This window comes from Varanus komodoensis, unplaced genomic scaffold, assembly GCF_004798865.1.
Source record: "Varanus komodoensis strain SLA01 unplaced genomic scaffold, ASM479886v1 scaffold41, whole genome shotgun sequence".
Classification (NCBI taxonomy): domain Eukaryota; kingdom Metazoa; phylum Chordata; class Lepidosauria; order Squamata; family Varanidae; genus Varanus; species Varanus komodoensis.
In genome coordinates, this window is record NW_025335954.1 from 5,518,247 (window position 1) to 5,528,583 (window position 10,337).

Below are 10,337 nucleotides of genomic sequence, written 5' to 3' on the forward strand. Positions count from 1 at the left end.
TTGTGCCCTTTATTTCTTGTAGAAAAATCAGAAGCCATTTACATAAAGGAGCAAATTCTGAAGTTCAGATATTCTCAAGTTGTACCTGCTTACCTGCCTAGAAACATAAAAACCCTATTGGATCACACCAAGAGCTATGCAGTACATAATGTTGATTTCTTAACAGTGGCCAACCAGATACTCCTGGAACATTTTATCAACAGGGGATGTAGGCACTGGCCTCCTCTCACTGAGTCTGCAACATTTGTTCTTCAGAGGTACAGTGCCTTCACTTACATGGAGGCTAATCACTATTAGAAATTTATTCTCTATTCATTTCTCTAAGCCTCCTAGAAAAGGAGAAGGCAAATCTGGTGAGGTTTACTTCTCAGTAAACACACATACGATTTCAATATGAATCAGTTTGAATCTGCTTTTCCCAACCTGCTGTCATCTAAATATTTCTGACTACAGCTCCCATCATCTGCAGGCATCTCAGGCTCCAGAAGGCTTGAAGCCATGGATTGGGGAGGGCCCTAACCTATACATTCAGTGTTTGTTTTGTACTTGCTCATTTAATTGAACATCAGCCAGCCCCTCACTAGCTAGGGATTTTCAGGTCATGTTGACTCTCTCCTTGCAGCCTTCTCTTTGCAGACATGAGCAAGGCTTTACCCAACATTTCCAAGTAACCAGCCATTAGCATCTTTAATCCCCCACACACATGAACAAGCAACTTCTGTAAATGTACCCTGAGCTGAACAGACAATGCTGCGTTTATTCCTTGCTGCTGCTCCCAACCCTTTCTCAAAGAAGACGAGAGGTGTTTATCCCATATTTAAATAAATGGATACTTTGGACTCCCTGCAAAGATCAGACCATATATTACCCCAAACGTAATATTGCCAGCTCACCTACCTACACCAATGATTTTTTTCCCAGGTTCTACATACAGATAATCTTGTCCTCATCAATTTGCCTGGACATTGCACTGAATTCTGGGTGATGTTCAAGGACACTCAGTTCGTAGAACACAATGGCCAGGCCTGTTGGGCTTTGTGGGGATACTCAATTGATATAGCTTGATCACTGGACTTAGCTGAGGCTGGGTGGAATGATGGGTCTCCTTTGCCATGCTGCCTTGCTTAAAAGGGACAATAAAGTTCTTGTCTGCTTTCCTGACTGGAGTTCCACCAAGCTTTCTATGAAAGACCCCACAATTGCCACGTCCAATCTAGAACTCTCAGAACACAACAACTAAAACTCTCCTGCAGCTGTACATTAATAGTTATGGGCAAGTCTCTCTTAGTGATGCTTATGAACCATTATTGATTTTATAATTCCCAATAAGCATCTCACTTATTATAAGGCTACCTTATCTACATGGAGGCAGAAGTGGGTAGAAGGCTTCGATGGCTACCATTGAGAAGCCATTGTGCAGTCATTTCATATTTTCTTTCTCAGTGGATTATGTCTGGTAAAGGAAAGAAATGGAGGAAAACTGGGAAAATACAGGAGGGTTCCACGTTGAAGACAGGATCTAGATATGCACATTCTGCAAATTCCCACGAATGAGGCAAGGTCAGGTCTGGCATCAAGGATAGGCATGACTGGGCACCTACTGAGGGTCCACACCGAAACAGATGCCCACTGGCAAGCATCCTCTGCACTTTCTCCTCCTCTTCCCCCTTGCAAGCTGCTTGTTCACTTGCCTCCTGCTCTAGCACTGAGACGAGAGTGGTGGTGGATGGAGGAACAGCAGATGCCTCTGCCTCCTTGCTCCCTGGCTTTCTACGTATCCAGCATGCTAGTAGAAGCAGCAGTGCAAAAGAAGATGAGCAGCATCAGCAGCTGGTGACTATAGTAAGCTGGTGGAGGGCAGGTGGGCACTGAAAGTATTTTGCCTAAAGGCTGCCTAAAACCCAGAGTGGCACTGCAAAGAATGGGGGCATCATAGAGCATCCTAACTCCCATTTGACTGGGAGCCTTTCCCAGCCGTAACTGTGGATATTGGGATTTAATGGAAGCTTTTGTGTGCAAAGCAGGTGATTAATCACCAAACAATGCTCCTTTACCTAAGTTGGGGGGAGGTTAGAGGGGTGTTGGAGATAGTGGGTTAGGCATATATAACATTTAAAAATAGCCCTTTTTACTATCCTGTATAAAGGAACAACCCTTTACACACATAGGCACCAAGCACCAGGAAAGAGAATCAATGGTGCTTTTCAGTCATGTATGAAAAAGCCCACATAATTATTTCAGAGCTGACATGTCTATGGATCTACCTGTGAGACTGACACAGTTTTGTGAAGGTGTGGCTCAGTTCTAAGATTGATTCCTCATTTTGTTTCAACGAAAAGAAACAGAAATGTCTATTGAATGCTTCAGCATTGGTAAAAAAAAATTGTGAGACACACCCTAAAACCTTTGGGCCAAAGGCTGGGCTTTCTAGGTAAATAAGCTCCTACATTTAGAATATAGTCAGATTCAGCATACTGGCTGGGATGGAACCACCCCACAATGCCACAAATTCCTTTCAGCCAGAGCCTACATGATGAAATGGTGTTCATGCCAGACTATAACCTGGTTCACATGTCAACAGCCAGGATTACTTTTTAAAAGCCTGAGTTGTTGTGAACATGCAGGTTGGCCACTGAGGTTGGCCACCAAGTAAGGATGACAAAATGGTGCACCAATTTGCATAAAATTACTTATGGTAATGTAGATAGATGTAAATTTAGAAAGAACAATAGTGTAGAAAGACTGACCAGATGACCAATAGGCCTTGTTCAGACTGCTGTCTTTCTATCAGACTTAGAAACATAGAAACAGAGCGAGTCAGAAGGGTTCTCCCAGGCCATCTAGTCTGACCCCCGGGTCTAGCCAGCTCCGCTCATGACAGACTTCAAATAGAGGGCACTTCAAACCAAGTGTGGATGCTATTCCATGCTCCACAGATATCTTTCTCACCATCCACTTGGCTTCCAACCCCTCCTGATTTTTAAACTTCTTGTAAAGATAATTTTACAATATTATAATTTTAATAATTGTAAAGTAAAAATGGAGGGCTACCTTGCTACAAATGGAATGTCAACCTCCACCAGCAGTCTTATTATTAAAGAAAGCTCCAGTCTCCTATACAAAGACCAACAGGATTTTTAGAACATAAAAAAGACAGATAGATGCAGTCTGGGCAATCCCAAGGTCTAGAACAGGCTGTGTCTTACAACCCAAGCTTAAGTCACCATAACACAATCATGACAGGATTGGACAAAAACTAAGCCACCATGGTTTATAAATTGCTCTGGCTTAATGTGTCATGAAAAACCAGTCCCTGTTTAGGGAGGAACAGCTACATTCATTTTATTCTTTGGCCAGAGCGACTTAATTTATATTCTTAATTTATATTATTCTATTGAAGTTTATTTATGGTTGTGAGCTGCCCCGAGGCTTCGGCGAATGGGGTGGCATAGAAGTCTCCTAAATAAATAAATAAATAAATATGCTGGCTGGAGTTGCAGGGTTTTTTCCTCTCTTAAGTTGTATAGGACTGTATCTTAAATGATTATCACACATGGGCAGCTTTGCTGTTGGCTTTGGTTTTACCTTTGCCTATTAATTTTACCTGTGTTTGTGGTAAGAAATTGTCTGTTAATATTATGTTAAATGCCCCTCTGACCATCTGCAGTTTTGCTTCTGTGAAACTGAAATTTTGTTGCGCTTTATGGAAGCAAGTATGTGATACAGCATATAATGCTGGTATCCTATTCAGCTTCTTGGCCAAATTACATGGCCACTCCTTTGAAATGGATGCTGGAGCAGAAAAATGTGGGTTCAAAAGAGCCATTTTGCACTTTGGATGCAGGCACCATCTGTGCCTCACACTTTGGTTCTTAGGCAAGTTAATTTTCCTTTAGTCTCACTGGGAAATGACTGTTTTATGAGATGCCATGTCCATCATGGCAGCCATTTTGTGAATGGACAAGCTTGCCTCATGTTGTCCATTTCTGGAGAGCCCCAAGACACTTCCTTAAAATTCCAAATGTGTCCACTAGAATCAACAACCTGGGATCCCTGCTTTAAGTCACATCATTCAACTGTCTCTGGATGCAAGCAAAAGTCTTTTCCTGTTATTGTTGGTGGTGCACAGTAAACAATCCTGACTTTATTTCTTCCACCTCAAACAAAGTTGCCTTAGAAGGAAAGGGATTCACAGCTGTCTCCTGATGCTTCCACCTTCTCAAAGCAAGGTCCAGCTTTGCCACCTGCCTCCAAATGGATCCAATGTTGACCTTGACAACATATGCTCAAATACAGGGGTAGCCAAATGCCACCGCCAAGGTCTCTTTCCTGGCAACTCAATGAATATGCTGCCTGTATGAGGAGCTTCTAAACTCATGTCCAGCTGCAGGACACAAGGCTGGACTTCCTTGTTTTATTCATAGCTTGTCAAGTAATCATTAAGCAATACAGCTATTGCTCTGTGCACAATTCTCACAGGTCTAAAAATCATATGAAGCTTCCTTCTACCAAGTTAGGCCACTGATCTGCTAGGCCTCTATTCTGCCTAGACCACTCTGACTGGAGTGGCCATCAAGCAGAATCTCAAGCAAAGATCTTGCCTATCTCTTCCAATATCCTTTCCATTAGATATGCCAGGTTCTTACTCTCAGACCTTAATACATGCGAAGTATGTCCTTTACCACCAGTGCAGCTAGGGCCGGATCCTGGGGCCAAATTCCTGGAAGCTCAGGGCCCCCATTCTAAATGACCACCAGAGTTGAGGGCAAAGGGGTAAGTTGGTTCTATTCCTGCAATTAAAACAGGGTTAGAATTTAAGTGAGCTTGAAATACAAAACTGCACATGCTTAGAGTAATTTTGTATAGTAGTTGGCAAGTATTCTAACATATCAGGAATGTAGGAGCAGTTGTAAAACACAAAATGGTGGTGGGGGAGAGGGAGAGAGAAATACGAGTTGTGTATGTCACAACTCAAGTTATACACACAGTTCTTTGAAAGGGATCTACCTAAGGTCATTAATTCCAGGGTCTAAAATCCCCTAGTTTCAGCACTGTCTACCACTGTGCTGCAAGCATTTCAGACAGACTTTGATTAAACACCAAAAAGAAGAAAGCAGTATAACCAAAAAAATGGTTGACAAATGGTACTGATCTATGTAAAATGTGTATATGTTAATTGATATTAGCTTAGGTATCTACTAGATGCAAATTTAGAAATAATTACCATGATTTAAATAAAAAATATAGTATATTTCACCACAGTGGAGGATTTTGACCACTAGACCACCTGCATACCTACTCACTCAGCTGTCTAAATGCTCAGTGTTAACGGAACCTCAAGGCCCAACTTTGCTTCTTCATAATCCTTTAAACTAGACGACCTTCAAACAGAAGAAACCATCTAATTAGGAACTGCCGCCTGCAATCTTCCCCACTAGGATAAGAGATGGATTGTATTTCTATTTAAATTTTAGATATTATACTCAATATGATAAATCATAAATCATAATGTATTATAATTTAACTTATTTATTTATTTAGTAAACTTCTATGCTGCTCCATTCGCCGAAGCCTCGGGGCGGCTTACAACAATAAATAAATACATATAATCATATAAAAACAATATAATTGGAAACGCCCTGGCCAAAGATATAAAATCAATAAATAAGCTAACAATTAAAATGCCGTTTAAATAAAAAGGTCTTGGCCTGGCTCCGAAAAACATATAATGACAGCGCTGGGTGGATCTCTCTGGGGAGGGCATTCCATAGATTGGGCGCCACTGCAGAGAAAGCCCTCCTCCAGGTACTTACCCTCCTAATATCCTTCATGGAGGGTTCCCGGAGAAGGGCCTCTCCCGCTGACCTCAAGGAGCAGGAGGGCACTTATGGACGTAAGCACTCCTTTAGGTAACCAGGACCCAAGCCGTTAAGGGCTTTATAGGTGATAACCAACACCTTGAATTGGGCCCGGACTTCAATGGGGAGTCAGTGGAGTTGACAGAGAACTGCAGTCATGTGAACATAACGCCCAGTCCCCATCAGTAGCCTGGCAGCTCTGTTTTGCACCAAATGAAGTATCCGGACCGTCTTCAAGGGCAGCCCCACGTAGAGCGCGTTGCAGAAGTCTAATCAGGAAGTTACCAACATGTGTGTCACTGTTGCCAGGTAGCCGTTCTTCAGGTAGGGACGCAGCTGATGGATCAGCCGAAGCTGAAAGAAAGCACTCCTCGCCACCACTGTCACCTGAGCTTCAAGTGAAAGCTCTGGGTCGAGGAGCACTCCCAAGCTGCGGACCTTGTCCCTAAGAGGGAGTGTAACCCCATTCAGGACAAGGTCAAGGTCCCTTTCCCCGAAGCCCGATCCACCTACCAACAGGACCTCCGTCTTGTCTGGATTGAGCTTCAGTTTATTGGCCCTCATCCAGCCCAGTACCTCGGCCAGGCATTGGTTCAGTACAGCCACTGCCTTACCTGGATTGGTAGAAAACGAGAGGTAGAGCTGCGTATCATCGGCGTACTGATGATTCCGCAGCCCACACCTCCTAATGACCTCTCCCAGCAGTTTCATGTAGATGTTGAATAGCAGAGGGGACAAAATGGATCCCTGCGGTACTCTATGGCATAACTGCCATGGCGCAGAGCCATAGTCCCCCAGCATCACCTTCTGGAATTGGCCATTGAGATAGGAGCGGAACCACTGCAAGGCAGTGCCTCCAACTCCCAATCCCGCTAGCCTATCCAGAAGGATACCATGGTCGATGCTATCGAAAGCTGCTGAGAGGTCCAGGAGAACCAACAGGGACGCACTCCTCCTGTCTTTCTCCCTGCACAGGTCATCGTACAGGGAACCAAGGCAGATTCAGTACCGTACCCAGGTCTGAAGCCTGACTGAAATGGGTCCAGATAATCAGTTTCATCCAAGAGTGCTTGGAGTTGTCCCGCCATCACCCGCTCCAACACCTTGCCCAGAAACAGGATGTTGGCCACTGGTCTATAATTAGTGGCCATCTCTGGATCCAGGGATGCCTTCTTCAGGACTGGTCGGACTACCGCCTCCTTTAAAGGGCCAGGTACCCGGCCATCCCTCATAGAGGTGTTAACCACTTCCAGGATCCAGGTCCCTATCCTGTGCTTGGCATTGTTAATTAGCCAAGATGGGCAAGGATCCAATAGGCAGGTGGTGGAACGTACTCCTCCAAGCACCTTGTCCACATCATCAGGCCGCAATAACTGAAACTCATCCATCAATTTTGGACCAGACGGCGACATTGGCATCTCCCTAGAAGCCTCTGGGTCACTAGTGGAGTCCAGCTCGTGACGAATCTGAGCGATTTTCTCCCTAAAATGCTTGGCAAAGTTGTCACAGCAGGCCTACGAGGGTGGTACCAGATCTTTCTTAGGACCAGGATGAACCAGCCCTTGTACAACTCGAAAAAGCTCTGCTGGACGGCATTGTGAGGAGGCAATGGAAACGGAGAAGATTTCTTTCTCGCCGCCCTCACTGCCACAGCATAGGCCCGATAATGGGCTCTTAAGTGTGTTCGGTCAGACTCATCCCGTGATTTCTTCCACCTATGCTCTAGATGTCTCCCAACCTGCTTCATCGCCCTCAGTTCAGGGGTATACCAAGGGGAAGAGTGGGCTCTGCCTGGCAGGAGAGGATGCTTGGGAGCTATCATGTCAATAGCCCTGGTCATTTCCCCATTCCATAGTTTGACCAGAGCATCGACAGGAGCACCAGTCTTGTCAACCAGAAACTCCCCCAGGGCCTTCAGGAATCCATCCATTCATATCATTATATAAACTATATATATTGGTTTAACATTATATAAACCAATGTTATACACATTGGTATCCTCCTTTCTTTTTTCTTTTTTGGTAATGTTTTTCTTCTTTCTTTCTGCAGTGCCTACAGAGCTATATTACCATGGAAGTGCGAAACTACCTCTTTTCCTTCAGGGACATTGGTCTAGTAAATGCCAGCTGGGCACTAAGAGGGCTGCAGTTTCATAGTAAAGGACATGCTTTGGATACACAGGTGTCCAGATTCTGAGCATCTCCAGACAGAGCCACTGCCCACCAATGTAGACAATACTGAGGCAGAACAGACACTGTGCTGACCCAATAAAAGGGAGTTTTGGACATGTGCATTCGTTGGGACCCTGTTCTACTCCCTGCCACGCAATGGTCTTCTCAGGTGACCCAATGACTGCCAGCGGGGAATACTTTCTCAGGGATCATTAACGCAATGATTCCTACATTTCCAATGCTAAGCACTGCTTAATGGTACTCATCTCCTGGGGAGAGGTATCAGAGCAGGGACAGGAAACCCTTTTAGCCCAAAGGCAATTTGGAACACTCTCCTGGGACCACTACAAAATAGCTGCCTCTTGGAAACCCCTGCAGGTTGCTTGGCTGACTCCACAGTCACAATTTGGTGCATACACAGAACATGAATAGCATATGCAGATATACAGAACAGACAACTAAATACTAAGACATCCTACCAACCCACTCAAAGTGTAGGCTGGATTTTGCGAGGGGGGTTTGGAGAGGGGGCAAGAACTGGTCCCATGGACAATACCTTATCGTCAGCACACGGTCCTGCCTGCTAGGCGAGACTTCCTTAAATGAAGGATGCTTGCTGTTTTGCTTCAGAGCCAAATCTCTGAGCAGAGGGTCAGACAAGTCCCATCTGGGGTGTTACATTTGTTGAGAATTAAAAGAAATCCTTCTTGTTTGTTGTCTGACTGTGGTGTTGGCAACACCAACAAGTAATTTTATATTTAAAAAATACTCTTTATTGTAGGTATGCACTAACAATAGACAGTGAGCCCACCTGCCACAGTCATCCTACACAGCAAATTTATACATTTAACTTGTTGCACTGATTAGTAAAAGAAAATATCACAGCAGAAAACATTCAGCTACTTTTGTACATGGTTATCTTGACCTGCACTTCTAGTGTCAAAACACCTGCATCCAGGCTTATCTTTACATATTCTGACCTTCTTAACAGAGATTTAATTTATATTTTTGGCTCTCTTGTGTCTCTCTGATAGAACCCTAAGTAAATGACCCTTGTTGTTTGACCATCAGGAAAAAATAGTATATTCTTCAGTAAATATGGCAAAAGACCTGTTATCTGTCCAAAAGAACAGGTAAAAGGACATTAAAAGACACCATTGAATATTTTCAGCAAATAATATTTCATAATTTTCAGCACCAACAGAAATCTATTGGAACCAACCCTGTCTGCCAATTAAAAAAATATGAGAGGGACAGGGCATATTGGTGGGAACCAGGGCAAATTATCCAGGGCACACTGGTGCCCACGGGCCCTCTGTTGCCTATCCTTGTACAGTAGCATGATCACTTCCTCTTATAGGAAACTTTCCAGGACCAGATGTCACAGCCCCAGACAAGATCTAGAAACAATTCACTATGAAATTTTGGGAACAAGAATTAGGGGATGAGTGTTGAGGGGATTACATGAGGTTCATCTATAAGTATATCTTATTCTTGAGATACATCACTTGTTGCTGGTTTCTGTGCTTTTAACACATAAAAGTGGTTTTTACTTTTTTAACAATAATCTGTTTTGTATTTTTGTTTTTGTGGAAAAGTGGCTGCAAAACAAGCATCAAACAGGTATGCATCCAGTCTTCTGCAGAATGATCACATGACTCCGGTCTAGGGATAACTGCAGGGAGCCAGGTATGTCCAGTGATCGCAGGTTTCTGCATAGAATAGTGCTGCTGATGGCTGTTATAAGACGGTCTCTCTAACCTGGAAAAACTTCCCTGATTGCTATACAAGGTATTTGAGGAACCTGCATGCGAACTCATGCAGTTCTACTCAGAGGTAAGTCCCAATGTGGTAAGCAAATAATCAGATTGAGACTTTGCTTAGTTGTCTGGGGAGAGGCTCTGCTCATGCCCAGGTAAGCTCTTCTTTTTGTCATATTCCAAGCTTGAACTCTAATTAAAGGCCCATTTAAAAAGAAAAAAAGATGTGCCTTTGCCATTGAGCAATTGTATGTTGCATTTGGCATTTAACTTGTCAAGTAAATGGTTCAAATAAAACTTAAGTTTTCCCTGTATTTGTTACTGGCCCTAACTAGATAATTGGTGGAGGCCTAAAACAACCCAAACTGTAAATTTATACAGCTAGAAGTGACAGACAAACATACCTGCACCCTCTGATCCAAAACTGCATCATAAATGGAGCATATTTGCTTTTCCTTTCGATGATTTCTACCAAAGATTGCAAGTGTAAGGCTTGAGCTACATGCTGCATTAACTCAACATACCTGTGTTTCTGCACCCACATTTGA